The sequence below is a fragment of the Dipodomys merriami genome, unplaced genomic scaffold (genome assembly GCF_024711535.1).
Source record: "Dipodomys merriami isolate MVZ:Mamm:240054 unplaced genomic scaffold, mDipMer1.0.p SCAF_31, whole genome shotgun sequence".
Taxonomy (NCBI): domain Eukaryota; kingdom Metazoa; phylum Chordata; class Mammalia; order Rodentia; family Heteromyidae; genus Dipodomys; species Dipodomys merriami.
Genome location: NW_027204604.1, coordinates 11,385,497 through 11,402,268, shown reverse-complemented (window position 1 = coordinate 11,402,268; position 16,772 = coordinate 11,385,497). Strand labels below are relative to the sequence as shown.

The 16,772-nt window shown below is 48.9% G+C and overlaps 1 protein-coding gene across 1 annotated transcript in view; it reads right to left on the bottom strand.

The window, feature by feature from the left end:
- The window catches only part of Pik3c2b (phosphatidylinositol-4-phosphate 3-kinase catalytic subunit type 2 beta), a 69,585-nt gene extending 53,347 nt beyond the window's left edge, over positions 1 to 16,238 (bottom strand). The window contains exon 1 of the mRNA XM_070041726.1: positions 15,970 to 16,238. The gene's annotated coding sequence lies outside the window, so the exon portion shown is untranslated. The remainder of the gene's footprint in view (positions 1 to 15,969) is intronic.
- Positions 16,239 to 16,772: the final 534 nt, after the last annotated feature.

Genomic DNA, 16,772 nt, shown 5'->3' with positions numbered 1-16,772 from the left:
TCCTAGCTGCTCAGGAGGCTGAGATCTGAGGATCGCAGTTCAAAGCCAGCCCGGGCAGGAAAGACTGTGAGACTCCTATCTCCAATAAACCACCAGAAAACCGGAAGTGGCGCTGTAGCTCAAGTGGTAGAGCGCTAGCCTTGAGCTGAAGAGCTGAGGGACAGCGCCCAGGCCCAGAGTTCAAGCCCCACGACCGACAAAAAAAAAAAAAAAAAAAAAAAAGACAAAGTGCCCAACTTCCAGGCTTTCCTTACCCCAGAAAACTTTCTAAAGTGTGAATCTGATCATCTCATTCTGGCTGGGAACATTTGACTACTCCACAAGGCCTCTATCACTGGTCCCATCTCTCATCTCCAGCCATTCATGAAGGTTTATCTGACACTTCTATGACAACTTGGTTCATGTTCTTCTCCTGAGCAAGGCCTTCCCAGTCTTATTTCATTGCGAGGTTCTCACTCATCCCTCTGGGGCTTTGATCAAAGATCATGTTCTTCAGGAAGCTTTCTCTGACTCTTAGGCTAGGATGGACCTCTTCTTCCTGCTTCCCAAAGCCATTTGTACATCTCAAACATGCCCTTAAAATACTGTGTTCAAGCCAGGCTCTGGTGGCTCATACCAGTGATCCTAGCTGCTCAGGAGGCTGAGATCCTGGGGCAAGAGACTAAATATTTTAGTAACAAGGTTCAAAATATTTCAGTATCAAGGTTCAAAGCCAGCTTGGGCAGGAAAATCCATGAGATGCTTATCTCCAATGAAACATCAAAAAGCCAAAAGCAAATCTGTGGCTCAAGTGGTAAAATGTCAGCCTTGAGCAGAAAAAACTAAAGGACAATGTCTATAGTTCAAGTCCCAATACCAACACCAAAACAAAAACAAAAACAAAAACAAAAAAACACCTGTTTTCAAAAGTACAAGTTTATTATCTTTACCCCCTTTAAGTTGTAAATTCAGCTCATGTTCTTGGGCAGACAGAGCTTGAATGCTCAGACATGGTGATGGTAACGAGGACATGGTTGTTCCTCTAATACAGAACTAAGGAGGTTGCACAGATGGACAAGAAAACCACAGAAGACCTAGAGATGCTTTGCTTCAGAGCTACTGATGGATGCCCTGAAGTGAAACATCTCTGAACTCCCAAGTCAGGCATGAGAAGGAAAAGCCAGAGGGTGACTCCAGTAACCACAACTCCAGACTGCAATTCAGATGGAGAACTAGCACCCCCTTCTCTAACCACCTGGCTCTCCACTAAGACACTAGACTCCACCACACAGCGAAGAAAGCCCAGTTCTACTGACACATCTCATGCCCAGGGCTACCCTGGAGCTGCTCCTTCCAAAAGTCGCTCACCCTGATGCTGAGAAATGGGGATACAATGAGGAGAGAGATCAGGAGATCCATATCCAAGGTGAAGAGAGGGTTTGGAGAGCAGCAGCCAGACATAGAAGTTATAGCTCCAAGGACACAGAGATAGGGTGAGCTGGGTTTTCTTTTCCAGGGGCAAGAGACTACGTATTTTAGTAACAATGGTCTTATATTTCCTGTCTCTTCTCTCCTCAATTCAATTGCTTCTTGGCCAGCTTCTATTAGGTTGACACGCTGGAAATGATTCTAGTCCCTTAGTACTCAGGAGCTAACAGAAAGGGATTTTCTATTTACTTGTTTATTGTGCCGGAACTGAGGTTCAAACTCAGGATCTCCAGTTCTCATTTGGTTTTTTTCCACTCAAGGCTGGTGCTCTACTGCTTGAGCTACATTTTCACTTCTAGCCTTTTCCTGGTTAGTTGGAGATAAAAGTCTCACAGACTTTTCTCCCCTAGATGGTTTCAAACTGTGATCCTCAGATCTCAGCCTCTTGAATGGCTGGTATTATAGGCTTGAGCCACCAGGGTCTGTCCAAGGCATTAATTCTAAACCCCATTTGAAGTTAAAGGGAAAAAAAAAAAAAAAAGAATCAGGACATTCTTTTGTGCAACCACAATGCCCCCATCACCCTCATCATCCCCACAAAACTTACTGTTGACACAACAGTATGATCCAGTACATAGTCCACACTTGAATGCCTGTCACTGACATGTGGAAGTTTTTCAAACACATAAATTCCTGGCCCTTACCCTGGAGGCTCTAATTCAGAGCCTGGAATCCTTATGTTTCCAAAACCTCTCAGGTGATTCCATGAGAAGCCAGGTTCAACCCCACAGAGAAGGGCTTCAGAACTCTGGTGAAGACAAAAAGAATTGAGTTAAAGGAACCTCAAAAAGCCCCAGGCAGTCAGCTGGTGAAGAAAGAGGTCATGTTTATGACCAAGCAGGTTGGTGCCAGTGTGTAAGCAGCGCCAGGCATCAATGCCCTCCACACAGCTGCCCACAGATGCCTGGGGACTGGAAGGGAGGCAGTGGGGTCAGGCGGAACCACACAATGGTTCAAAGAGTGGAAAGAGGCAGGGCCCTCCCTCTGGTGAACCCATGCCAGAGAGGGCAGGGACTGTGGCACCACTGTGACAGAGAAGCTTCCTGCTGTCCCGAAGGAGGGCACCGTGTATCCGAGAACCTGAAGGGGCTAAAGGATTCTGGGTCAACCCCCTCCCAAGCTACAGAACTACGAGGTGCTTTCGTTCAGATAACTTCAGCACAAAATTCCAGAGGTCCTACTAGCTAGCAAAGGTGACAGATATTTGCATGAATAATTCAGCCCTCCCTTAAGGCCCAAAGCAGGAAGACCCAGCACATTCTGGCCACTCTTCACTGGGTACAAAGCATGAAAGACTCTCAAAGGAAGATGGTGAAAATATGGAGGGTCTTACAACCCCAGTGTTTGAGGCATCCTAAGTCTTAGCAAAGAAATGAACTCAGTTCTAGAACTTCCCTGAAACAGATATCCTTAGCACTTCCCCTTAGCATAGACAAGGTCTAGGGGGTTGGAAGCCATCCAGATTTTCCTCTCCAGAAAGGACCCATTCCCTAACACCCTCAACTTACCCATATCTTAAAAAAAAAAAAAAAAGCCACTGGCTCTGCAGCCAGAAATCCATATCCTATACATCATGTCATAGACCTACTGACCTGGTCTACCTGTCTCACCTTGGCTCAGCAGGAAGAGAGACTATCAATACTCCCTGGCCAAGGAATCCAACTCCTCCCACAGGAAGTTCATCCAAAAGGAGATCAGCTCCCACCTCCAACAAAGGTGCACCTTATGTTTCCTTACTTAAATCCACAACATTAGGATTACTGGGCACAGGTGGCTCGTGCCTGTAATCCTAGCTACTCAGGAGGACGAGATCTGAGGATCTCAGTTCAAAGCCAGCCAGGGCAGGAATGTCTGTGAGACTCTTATCTCCAATAAACCGCTCAGAAAACCAGAAGTGGTGCTATAGCTCAAGTGGTAGAGCGCTAGTCTTGAGCTGAAGAGCTGAGGGACAGCGCCCAGGCCCAGAGTTCAAGCCCCCCAACTGACCAAAAAAAAAAAAAAATGCAAATCAAAAACCAGAAGTGGTGGGGCTGGGAAGGTGGCTCAGTGGTAGAGCACTTGCCTTGCATGCTCAAGGCCCTGGGTTCGATTCCTCAGCACCACATAAGAAAAAAGCCAGAAGTGGTGCTGTGGCTCAAGTGGTAGAGTGCTAGCCTTAAGCTGAAGAGCTGAGGGACAGCGCCCAGGCCCAGAGTTCAGGCCCCACGACCGGACCTAAAAAAAAAAAACAAACAAACAAAAAACCAGAAGTGGATCTATGACTCAAAGTGGTAGAATGCTAGCCTTGAGCAAAAGAGACCCTGAGTTCAAGATCTAGTATCAAAAAATATGTGTATACTTTTAAAAAAAAATAAGAAAAGATTTCTTAAAAAATAGATTATTGGTATATTTTCTCTCTCTGGTATCCTCTTAACTGAATTAAAGCAGCTCTATAAAACACATTATTTCCTACCAGGACTTAAATCTTCATCCCTTTAGTTACTATATCCATCCTGAAGACAAAGTAGATACAAAAGTTTAATAAACAGCCAGGTGGCCATGGCTCACACCTGCCATCCTAGCTACTTAGGAGGCTGAGATCTGAAGATCACAGTTTGAAGGCAACCCATGTAGGAAAGTCCATAAGACTCTGATCTCCAAATTAAGCACCACAAAAAGCCAGAAGTGGAGCTGTGGCTCAAGTGGCAGAGCTCAAGGACAGGCCCAGAGTTCAAGCTCCAGGACTTGCATTAAAAAAAAAAAAAAAAAGGTTTGTAAAGAGCTTTCTGGGTCCCAGACTAGCAGAGGGACAGGTGCTTGGAGCCTGTGGGACATAGAACAAGTAGGATTTGCATACACTACTGGCTTCAATTCAGAACCCCAGAGTCCCAGCTCAGAAATGGACTATGCAGTGTGTTCTGTTCATACAGGCACACAGAACCCACAGAAATCACAGCTCCCAACACACACCCTGCAGCCTCCAGACCCTGAGGAGGTGGAGAGGCAGGGTTGGAAGAGGTAGGATGGTTCATGGCTCCTTCCAAACAAGTTTGTTCCTCTAGAGCTGCAATTTAGATTGGAAGACCAGCGACCCAGAGCTGGCAACCAGCTGAATGGAATGTTTGGCAAGGGGGAAAGAAGTCTTGGCATCATGTGGATTTCTAACCCAGAATTCATCCTGGGAGCCAACACGACCACATTTCCTCTCTCTGTTCCACACATGCTGCCTTTTCCTTTTCTCTCCTCCCTCACCTACTGCAGCCCCAAGAAAGAGCGCTTCTCCTTTAGTTCAGCCCTGGGTTTCCTCTGAGGAGTGTGGGAGTTACAATAGATTACTCCTGCATCCTCTGCCTCCAGAGAAGGGATGAGATGGTAGGGTGACAAGGAAAGGGTCCTTGATGACCCCTTGCCCTTACAGATCATGGCTTCCAGTGGACGTGACTCCATTGCATACATTTGTACACCATCCATCCCATCTCCAATCTGGAAAACCAAACAGCTGACACCTCAGAACTCTCCTCAGTCTGCAGGTGCTATGGAAGCTGTTATTGGGGAGCAACAGACATTCCATGTTGGAAGCAGACACAGAAAATGGGTATCATAGGGGACAGGGCATCATAGCTCTCTTCAGCCTTTGCTTTCCCATCTGCCACCTTCCTCTTCCTGCACACTGATGCTTCCTGCCAGGTCCAGATCCTAACCTATCACCTCCAGTCTTCTCCAGCTCATGCCTGGTGGAATCCAGTTTTTCAGGATTCCTTTGGGGGTGGGGAAATCTCCCTGGAGGAGACCAGTCCATGAAACAAGAGTCCAGAAAGCAGGTCACAGCTGCTCCCTTCTAGCCAGGCCAGAACAAACTTAACAAGGCCCTGTTCTGCCTGGAGGCCTGGAAGGGAGAAGAGTAAGAGGCAGAGCAGGGTCAGCCTCACTAGGAAACACTCACCAGGTCCTCCTGTGGGCTGGGCCAACACATCAGTGTCTGTCTGCAGGGAAGCAGGAGGTAGCACTGTGGGGTGTGTCAAATTAGGGCCCAATCCCACGCCAGAGAATAGGATGTCAGAGAAACTTTAGAGATATGGGATGGGGGAGAGGACACCAAACAGTGCCAACAAGACCACCCTAATTTAGCCAGGCACTAGTGGCTCAGGCCTTTAATCCTAGCTACTCAGGAGGCTGAGATCTGAGGAGCAAAGTTGAAGCCAGCCTGGGCAGGAAAGTCCGTGAGACTCTCATCTATGCAGAAAAAGCCAGAAGTGGTGCTGTGGCTTAAGTGGTAGAGCGCTAGCCTTGAGCAAAGGAAGCTCAGGGACAGCACCCAGGCCCACAGTTCAAGCCCCACTACCAGCTAATAACAAAGCTAAAGGACAGTTCAAGCCCCATGACCAACAACAACAAATAAAAAGACCACCATCCAGGAGCAGGGTGCCCTATGGGAAGGTTGGGAGTGTCTCCAGTTCATTTCAATTATGCTTATTGTGTCTCTCCTGGTCACAACTCACCCCAGCCATCTGAAAGATCATCTCCCTCTTGAATGACATTAGAGGCTCACTGACTTTGCCCTGTGTCTCAGAATGACCCAGCACACAGAAGAGGTCAGTCAGCCAGCAGTCCCCTTTGGGAAAAATAGGGGCGACTGCCTGGAAATCTGGGTGTGAAAACTAGGGGGCAGGGGCAGGCTGTGTGGGGAGTGGGCTGCCAACAGCTGGCTGCCACCTGCTCAACTCTGAGGAGGGCCAAAGGAAACCAAACAGAACAAGGCAAGAGCCAAGCCAGCCATCTACGGAAGCAGGGGAGGGCATCGTGCCACACATGCTCCTTCCTCCATTCAGAGTAGAAGACCCTGCCTTATGTGTCCCCAGCTCCTGCCCAGGGTCATTCTGCCACCACAGCATTCCTAAATCAGCCACGCAGACACGGCTGACCACAGGGGAGAATGCCTTCAATGAACACTGTCTCCCAAGCAAGACCATTCCCGATACATTCCAGTCATCCTGAGACCCAAAGGCATGAACTGAGCACAACACCCCACTCCTTCCTCCCCGCGCCCCTCCTTTCCCATCCTGGTTCTTCATACCTCTCCTACACCATGCTTAGCCCTGGCCTCTCATACCCTCCTCCACATGTGCCCCATTCTCCTCACACTACCCACAATCCCTACACTTTCCCAACTTATAGTCCTGTACCCTCCACCTGCACTCCCACAGCCCCAACATCTTCCTATACCTACTACATAGCTCTTCCTACACATCCCACATGCTCGCTACAATCCTTCCGTCTCCCCCTGCACACCCCACCCCACATATACCCTGCAGCTCACTCCTTCCCACATCAGCTCCTTGGGAAAGGAAAGTGAGCTGTCCTCACCCCCTCCAGGTCACATTCTTAAGTGTCACTGGCAAAGACACCTGAGAAGAGTAGTCAGAAGGGTGAATCTGGAAAATAAAAAGAAACCAGGCCATCCTAGCTCCAAAGGCAGCTCTGATGCTTCCTATAAAAACAGACCACCAGATCTCTGACCCTAAGCTACACAGGGTGTTGAGATGAGGTGCAGTTTCTCCAGGGACAGCTACATTTAAAGAGCAGAGTGTGAGGAAGGGTATGCCCACCCTACTAGGGCCTGAGCACTAGCCTGGGAGCAAAAAGCTATTTAAGAGGTAGGTAAGGCCCAGCACCTGTAATCCTAGCTACTCAGGAAGCTGAGATCTGAGGATCGCAGTTGAAAGCAAGCCAGGGCAGGAGAGTCCATAAGATTCTTATCCCCAATAAACTACTAAAAATAAAATTAAAAAAAAATCCAAAGTGGAGCTGTGGCTCAAGTGGTAGAGTGAAGGCCTGAGCAAATGAAGCATAGGGACAGCCCTTAAGTTCAAGCCCCAGGACTGGCAAAGATAGAAAGATAAGACAGACAGACAGACAGACAGAGAGAGAAAGAAAGAAAAAGAAAGAAAGAAAGAAAGAAAGAAAGAAAGAAAGAAAGAAAGAAAGAAGAAAGAAGAAAGAAAGAAAGAAAGAGAGAGAGAAAGAGAGGGAAGGAGAGAGACAGAGAAAGGAAAGAATGAGAAAGAGAAAGGATAGATAGAAGGGTGGGTAAGAGGAAGGGAGGAAGAGGGGGAGGGAAGAAAAGAAAAAAGAGAGAAGGAAAGAAAAGAGGTAGGTGGGGTAGATCTCTAATAGGCCTCCAGTTCTCAGCTCCAGAGCAAAGATGTCTCAGCCCTCTCAGATGGACATGCCTATCCTTGTCTCTCTCTGAGTCATTGACTCAGAGAGACAGGAGCTTTGGCTACGTTGAGCCCAGACTAATCCAGGTGTCCACCAGGCCTTCCCCAGCTGGAAGCTTCCTGCCTTTAAAGGGTATCCTACTCTGCCAGTCAAGGACAATGAACCAAGGGCCAACCAAGAATTCTTCTTTACCCAGGTCCTTGGAGGAAGGAAACCCCACTCAGGGTGTAAGGTGCTAAGATGCTTATATAGTTAGCTTATAATCAGGAAGAATTAATAGCTCAAACGTTTACTCTTGCCAGGTGCTGGTAGCTCAGGCCTGTCATGCTAGTTACTCAGGAAGCTGGGTTCTAAGCATCACAGTTCAAAAGCCAGTCCCAGAAAGTCTATGAGACCCTTATCTCCAATGAACCACCACAAAAGCTAAAAGTGGAGTAGGCCCAAGTGGTAGAGCACCAGCCTTGAGCAAAAAAGTTAAGGGACAACATCCAGACCCTGAATTTAAGCTCCAGACTGGCACAAAACAAACACAGACCACCACTAGATCTGTAATTAATTTAGCTGGGCTAAAATACCTTTACAAAAATATAAATGTCAAATGGAAAGTCATTTCCACCTTGTAAATCAGTAGCTCTGGGCATTTACTCTCAGTAAGGGTATATGACAGCCTTGGTGAACCGGAAGAAGGGGGGTAAGGCTCTGAGAGAAGGGAGGGAAGCTAGATCTGGCCTTCACAAAAACAGGACTCTAGTATTTCCTTCGGTATTTGGTTCCAAGCATTGTTTTATTTCATCGCTACAGCAGACCTTAAGTGTGGATATTATTATCCTTCTCTTATGGATGAGGAAACCAGAAAACAGGAAAGGGATTGTGTGATTCGTCCAAGGTCACACATTACGGAAATGATAGTTTAACATTTTAGTCTAAGGGCTGGGGGTGTGGCCCAATTGGTAGAGCACTTGCCTAGTAAGCACAAGGCCTTGAGTTCAAGCCCTAATACTGCAAAAAAAAAGAAGAAAGAAAGAAAGGAAGAAAGAAAGAAAGAAAGAAAGAAAGAAAGAAAGAAAGAAAGAAAGAAAGAAAGAAAGAAAGAAAGAAAGAAAGAAAGTAAAGAAAAAAGAGTTAAGCTGAAACATGTGTTAGCTCCACATAAATCATCTTTTTCCATCCTGCCATGGAAACCCAGGCTCATCATACTGGCAAATATTCATGCTGATGTTGACTATTGCTCCAGAACACCCCACGCTCTCCCAGACCACTCCCCCCTCCTGAGAGAGAGAGAGAAAGAGAGAAAAGTCCCAGGGGTTCAATACATAGACCATTGGGGCTGGGTCTGTGGCTGAGTGCTTACCTAGCATGCATGAAGCCCTGGGTTGCATTCCTCAGTACCACATAAACAGATAAAGCTTGAAATGGTACTGTGGCTTACGTGGTAGAGTGCTAGCCTTGAGCAAAAGAAGCTCAGGGACAGTGCCCAGGCCCTGAGTTCAAGTCCAAAAAAAAAAAGAGAGAGAGAGAGTTCAGGGACAGAGCCTAGGCTCTGAATTAAAGCCTCACAACTGAAAAAATAAAAAGTCTCATGGATTTTCCTGCCCAAGTTAGTTTCAAACCACGATCCTCAGATCTTAGCCTCCTGAACAATGAGGATTACAGGTGTAGCCAACAACACTTGGCTTCACGTCACTGTTTTTGTTGTTTTTGTTTTGTTTTTGGGGGGTCCGGTTGTGGGGCCTGAACTCTGGGCCTGGGCACTGTCCCTCAGCTATTCAGCTCAAGGCTAGCACTCTACCACTTGAGCCACAGTGCCATTTCTGGCTTTTTCGGCTTATGTGGTGCTGAGGAATCGAACCCAGGGCTTCATGCATGCGAGGCAAGCACTCTACCACTGAGCTACCTTCCCAGCCCCCACGTCACTGTTTTAAGGCAAACATTGGTGCCTCTCATTCCTTGTCAGATACTCAAGACCCCTACATGGAGTCCCATCATAGTTCCCAGTCTGTTTCCCTAACTACTAATTAAATGAACTTTTGTTTTAATCTTATGTCATCCACCTTTGTCTTCATCTTATGTCATCCACAGGGTAGGAAGTTAAGAGTTCTCACATTTTCCTAGAGTTCAGCTGAGGTTTATCACCAGTAATTCCTTTAATCTATGAGGGTAGAATCCCTGCTTAGTCAAAAAGTTTGGTTAAGCTGACTGCTTGTGGCTCACTCCTATAATCCTAGACACTCTGTAAACTGAGACCTGAGCATGGGGGCCTAGGCAGAAAAGCCTGTGAGACTCTTTTCTCTAGTTAACCAGCAAAAAGCCAGAAGTGGAGGTGTGGCCCAAGTGATAGAGTGTTAGCCTTGAGTGGAAAAAGCCTAGCAAGAACGTGAGGCCCTGAGTCTAAGCTCCAGTACTGGCATACACACACAAAAAAGGTCAATTCAATTTTGTGTGTGTGTGCGTATGCCAGTACTGAGGCTTGAACTTAGTGCCTAAATACTTAGTATCTTTGAGCTTTTTCACTCAAGGCTGGTGCTCTACCATTTGAGCCATACCTCCACTTTTGGCTTTTTAGTGGTTAGCTGGAGGTAAGATTCTTACACACTTTCCAGCTTGGGTTGGCTTCGACTTGCAATCCTCACATCTCAGCCCCAAGTAGATAGAGTTACAGGCATGAGCCACAGTCACTCGGCTTCAATACGTTTATTGAACTAATTTTTCTCAGAATATAAATTCTACAAGCACAGAGACCATATCTATCCCCTTCACTGCTGTGAACTTCCAAGAGTGTAAGTGTACATTTAAGTGTCTCATGGCTGATTCATTGAATGAATGAATGATAAATTACTAATGCCTTAGAAAGCTCTGGTCCAATTTAACTACTTTCAGCCACATCTTTCACCACATACTTCACTCCCCATCCTTCTCCAATTCCCACTGTTCCTATCTTGGCTAATACTTAATTCCTTCAAGAGGACTGATTTCCCCCACCACCACCTCCCAAAAGGCCCCAATTAGGACTTGACAAGGCACCCGTATTTTCCTCACCACAGCGTTTTTACCTGTCTACATTTTCCATTTAGCAACAAGTTCTAGAAGGCTGCCTGCCCATTGGATGTACATCATTGGAGGTACATCATTGGAGGTTCATCATTTGATGTACCTCAAGTCTGGGGTTAGGGGTATAGCTCAGTGGTAGAATGTGCGCTTAACATTCTTGAGACTTTGGGTTCCATCCCCAGCACCAAATTTTAAAAAAGAAGTAGAACAAAGGAAGTACTTAAACATTACTGGTAAGGACAGTTTGAAGTAAATTTCTAAAATGTATGCTCCACAATAATCATTAAAATATTTGCAGGGTAAAAAAAATTCTTGAATGGATTAAATAAACAAATGCACTCCTCTTAAACATGTGCAACTGCCTGGAGAAGAACGTAAGCTGGATTTTGTTTGGGTGGTGATAGCAGAGATCCTTAGACAGTGAGTACCACACCCCACACCTAAAGCACAAGATTGAGTCTAGGTCAGGTTACCTCCAGAGAACCGCTGGTCCTTCTGTGCTGTGCTGAAGGGACCTGAGAGATCAAAAAGATCCCATTCCTGAGTGACATGGACCTTCCACAAGAGCCAGCTGACTACAGAAAGGTCTGGAAAAGTTGTCTCTGAGAGACAGTGAGGGTGTGCACAGAAGTACAGGAAGCAATGCCATCACTCCTCCATCTGGGCCTTGGGCATGGCAGGTGGGTAAGCCTTGCATGGACCAAGGAGAACTCCAGGCCACCCAGTGAGCAGCCTCATCACGCTCTGCCTTCTTAAGGTCAAGTGTGGAAATTCTGGCCTCCCTGGCTACCATGTTCTTCAGAAACATAGAATTGCCTTCTCCCAGGTTCCCATTACCTGCCCCCAATTTAGAAACAATCTCTCCTTCCTAAGGAAGAATCAAGTCTACTCACTCCAACTTCCTTTCCCCCTATTAGGTACAGGTAAGCAATGTGACATGTGCTCTGTGTACAGGTAAGTGGGGCTCTAAGAAGTTCCAACATTACTATTATCTAGACCACCTGCACAAGAAGAGTTCCTACCTATTTCTCCTATTGAGCAAGACACATTGTAATAACAATTCAAAATAAAGCCAGGTGCTGATGGCTCATACCTATAATCTCAGCTACTCAGGAGGCTGAGATCTGAGGATCACAGTTCAAAGCCAGCTCAAGCAGGAACGTCTGTCAGACTCTTATCTCCAATGAACCATCAAAAAGTCAAAAGTAGGGCTGGGATGTAGCTCAGTGGCAAAGAGGTTGCCTAGCAAGTGCAACGTCCTGGGTTCGATCCCCGGTACCAAAAAAGAAAAAAATAGTTTAAAAAAACCGTCAAAAGTAGAGCTGTTGCTCAAGTGGGAGAGTACCACTCTTGAACAAAAAGCTGACAGTGAGTGCCCAGGCCCTGAGTTCAAGCCCTAGTACTGAGATAAAATAATTACTATTATTCAAAATGGATTCTCCTTGGGCCTCTACTTCTCTCCTTCACCCTTTCTCACCTTCTGAGCTGCTGCAAGGCATAGTAACTCATCCCAGAAAAGACTCAGCTGGCAAGAATACCTCCACTCAAGTTTATTTCAGGTGAGCCTGGCTTAGATGGGTGTGGAGCATGGGAATGAACCATGTATGTGGAGCGGACCTCAGGCCTGGTCCCCACTTCTGTGGTGAGGAGGATACAGTCAGAGATGAAGTAGCATCTAACTTTTAGGACAGACCCCAGGGACAGAGATGTAGAAGGCAGACACAAGAAGTTTCCAGAGAGGCAAATGACCTTGACTTTCCTTTGAAATGCAAGATTAGGTGAAGCTTCCCTGGGGAGCTCTCAGGACAAGAAGGGGAAGACTGCTCAAATGTCTGCAAGCTCCTTAACTCATCTCTGGTGAGTAAATTCCCATACCACGTTCAGAGGGAAAAGAATTTCTCAACCAGGAAACCACAGAGGCGGTGCAAAGTGGCAAAGGTCAGCTCCTTTCACTGGTTCTCTTGTGACCTGAGAGACAGAATGAGTTCCAGGGTTGCTGTGACCTGAAAGAGCCACTTCCCCATGAGGTCATCTCCAAGGTCTTTTCCATTCCTAACAATTTATTTATTTTTGGCTGGTTGTGGGGCTTAAACTCTGGGCCTGGGCACTGTCCCTGGGCAATTTGCTCTACCAGTTTGAGCCACAGCTCCACTTTGGATTTTCTGGTGGTTAATTGGAGCTGTAAGAATTACCCTTCAAGTTTCATCTTAACAAAACACAAAGAATGTTGAGATGAACATATAACAAGTTGATATAATAAGAAATCTGCTTTCATTTTCCCAGCTTCCCTCCCCCAGTACCAAATCTATTTACTAGAGTGGCCTAGAAGGTGGCCAAATGACCTCATCTGATTATTCCAATTGTTCTCCCTTGAAAGGATTAAAAAAAACAACTAGAAGAGAGCTATTAAGGCAGGAACCCACAAAATTCTCATATATGGGTCTCAGTCCCCAAATAACCAAGGATGAGGGTGATTCTTAGGGTGCACTAGGGGTGGGTGGAAGACACATCCCCCTGGGCCCCTGTCCTTGAGAAGTTTACTCTCTAAGGAAGTCTCTGTCTGGTGACCAGACATGTAAGGGACCCACTACAAATGAATTCTGTAATCCTGATGCCCTTTTGCTTCTCCTACACCAATACCGCTGGCACTGAGATTTGAGCACAGGGTATGAATGCCTGGAGGTTGCTTGCTTCAAAACCCACCTCTGTCACTGACTCCATGGCTGACCTCAGGAAGAGTCAGCCATCCAATTATCTGCCAGTTCAGCAGTAGCCTGTGGAACGTATCTGTCCCTCCCCAGTTCCCTACAAATATTAAGCAGCTTTTCTCTCCTAGTTCCCAACTCCATTTAGAGGAAAATACCCAAGGAATATTTCCTTGGTGTTGTCAAATCAGTCTTTGCTTGCCAAAAAGCAAAGGTTCTGAAAGATTCCCTACTCCCTAACCCCACCCCTCATCCTACTTCACATGCACCTCAAACTGTTCTACCCCTACCCCCTGTCAGAGGATGGATGCTAAAACCCAGAATAAATAGCCAACTTTTGTAGAGTACTGTCAACCGTTCGCTGAGAGCTTTTGCCAAACCCTTTCAGTCTGTTCATTCGGTTTGAGGCAAGTTGTGTATTTCATCCTTAAAACAATCCAACAAGACAAGTACTTTCCACCCCCATTTTACAAACATGCTAATTAAAATCTGAGGTGCCCAAATTGTCCGTGCACACTCATCTAGGAAATCACTCTAGGACTCAAAAGGGGGCCTCATGGCACTGTAATCCAAGTTCACATCTGGGGAGCATGAGGTACTTCAAATTTATGGTCAGTTACAACCCCCCCCACCCCTACCCCCACACACAAAGGGAACAGAGATGCCTTTATTTTTTCCCCTGCTGGACCATACAGGTCTGTCTGAGGCTGGAGGACCAGATAGAAGACACTGCAAAGTTCTGACTCCAGGGTATGGGGGCACGGCAGAGGGGACCAAAGGTCCACGAGGGTGTGGAGTGTCTGCTAAGAGTACAAACTACATCATGGCAAAACACAGGCATTCCAGATCACTGGGCAAGTGCAAAGGAACATCCCAGAAAAATGCTTAGATAAACTGACCTCTGTCACTCCAGTATACCTCCTTGGCTCTCCCTCATCCATGCATCCAGTGGAGAGGAAAATGGACAAGCTGCCTCTGGCCAGGCCTGAGAGCTTGATCAGATTCACAGATACACACCCATGCACACTCAGCATTAAGGCCAGAGCCATGGAAATCAAACCTTGGCCTCATCCACCAGCCAAAGGAGAAGCAGCCACAGCCCTGGTCCAGGGCTGCGGCTCAGAGCCACTGTCTCCTCCGAGGTTGGCTGCCAGGCAGAGCTATAAAATGTGCCTCGACTTAATTTTTCCATGGATGCAACCCCAGATGGGGCTGCCAGGCTCTAGAGGAGCTTTGATTCCAAAGGCTCACTGCCTCTGTGCCCTGGGATCTACGGCAACAGTTGGGGAGACGCAGAGTATTTGAGGGGTCAGGGCCATTTCCTTTCCTAGGGAAGGAATAGAGTAAGTTTTCAGTCAAGACTGATTCACAGCTGGAAATCAGGGCAAATTACTTACACCTGCTTGGCCACAGACCAGACAATCAGGTAGCTTAGAGAAGGAAGGAGGGACAGCCTTGGCCCACTTCTGGGAGTTTGAGTAGCTGCATAAATCTCTGTGTAAAAGAATCTCTGGTGCCTGCTGGGATCAACCAGCCCAGGGCACACAACTCCCCAACAGAGTTTGGGGGGGGGGGAAATCAGGGCAGCCAGAGACAATAGATTCCATACCCAGCATGAATGGTGGGATTGGGCCAGGAAAGCCACAAAGACCCCCAAAAGAGAGTGGAGCTGGAGGGAAAGAAAGTTGGCTTGAAGAAAGAGGAGCAATAATAGATCTTCCCTACACACACACACACACACACACACACACACACACTCCAACCTCAGCCAAATAGGGTGTGTGTACCACTGAACTTCATCCATTTGGTGACCTCTTTCCACAATCCAGGAGACTGCCAAGCCCTTGGGCTCCCCACCCCAGCTTGGCTGCCTAGCTTGGTCTTCCAGCTGTGATTGCACACCATCACCCCCCCCACACACACACACACATCAAAGCCACCGATGTCGCTATGGGGAGCTTAAAAAAAAGCGAGAGAGACAAGTACAGGCCAGGAGGGCAGGGTCTTCTCAGAGGGCCTTGCAACTCAGGCCGGGGTCCCTCTCCCTTGCAAGCTCTCGGTCTGCCTTTGCTGCAGTAGCCTTATAAGGGAGAAGCCAATTCTACTCTCCCTGGCTTAAAAAAAAATGCATAGAGTCCTCAGGCTGGACGCTGACTTTTCTCCCTGCACGGAAGGCGCCACCCCATTACCCCTCCTCCAGGACGCATTTTGCTTTTTTATTTCTCCTCTTAAGCAAGCAGCAAGCCCCAGAGCCTTTAGCTGGCTCCTACCGCCCCGTACCCGGGATCTGGGAAGTGTGATGCGGGGGAGCCGGTGGGTGCGGGTCTGGGAGGCCCCGAGCTGCGGGCGCGCGGCGGGGTTAGAGGCGAGCAACCTGCTGGGCGCTCGGGCCGGGGGCGTAGCGCGCCGCGGGCAGTGCCCGCGCTTCCATTGTTGCACCTCGTCGATGCCCTGCTGGAGGGGGCGCCCCACGACCTCGGCCGCCCGGGCTCCTCGCCTCCCCGCAGACACCCCCCCCCCCGCCCCCCGGGCCTGGCGCGCCGAGTCCTACCTGCGCGGGCTGCGGGCTCTGCGGAGCCCGGCGTCGTGGGCGGCTCCGCGGCTCCGGGTGTCCCCGGCACCGGCGCGGCGTGCGGTGGCCGCGCTCTGCCTCCTCCCCGCCGCTTGGCTCTCCGCTTCGCACCGAGCGAGGGGGCGCGGGGACCAGCCGGGGATGGACCGGGGGCGCCGGGAGCGCGCGCCGGCTCGCGATCAGGCGACCCCGGAGACAATGGCAGGAGCAGCGGGCGAGCGGGGAGAAGCCATCTCCCGGACAGCCAGCGCACTGCACGGACACCGCTCCGCGCGCGCCAGACGCGACCCGGACAGCAGCCGCCCCGCCGCAGCACCCCGCCGCCGCGCGCCGGCCCCGAGGGCGGGGCGGGAATCCCGGCCGGCCTCCCCGCTCCCGGCCCCCCTCTCCCCTCCCCGATCGCTCCCCTCCTCCTCCCCTCCCCGATCGCTCCCCTCCTCCTCCCCTCCCCGATCGCTCCCCTCCTCCTCCCCTCCCCGATCGCTCCCTTCCCTCCTCCCCTCCCGAGCGCGCCCTTCTCTCCTCCTCTCCCAATAGCTTCCCTCCCGCCTCCCCTCCCCGATCTGTCCCCTCCTCTTCCCCTCACCCCTCCCCTGATCGATCCCCTTTCTCCTCCCCCTCCTTTTTCTCTCCCCTCCCTTCTTCCCTCCTCCCTCCTCCCTCCTTTTCCTTCCGCCCTCGGCGCAGTGCGTGGCCAGCCACGCGCTGGCGTCCTGTGCGGCTCTCCAAACCCTAGAGCCGGGATTCCCGCTTCCCACTTGGGTGAGGGCGTTTGCAGGTGG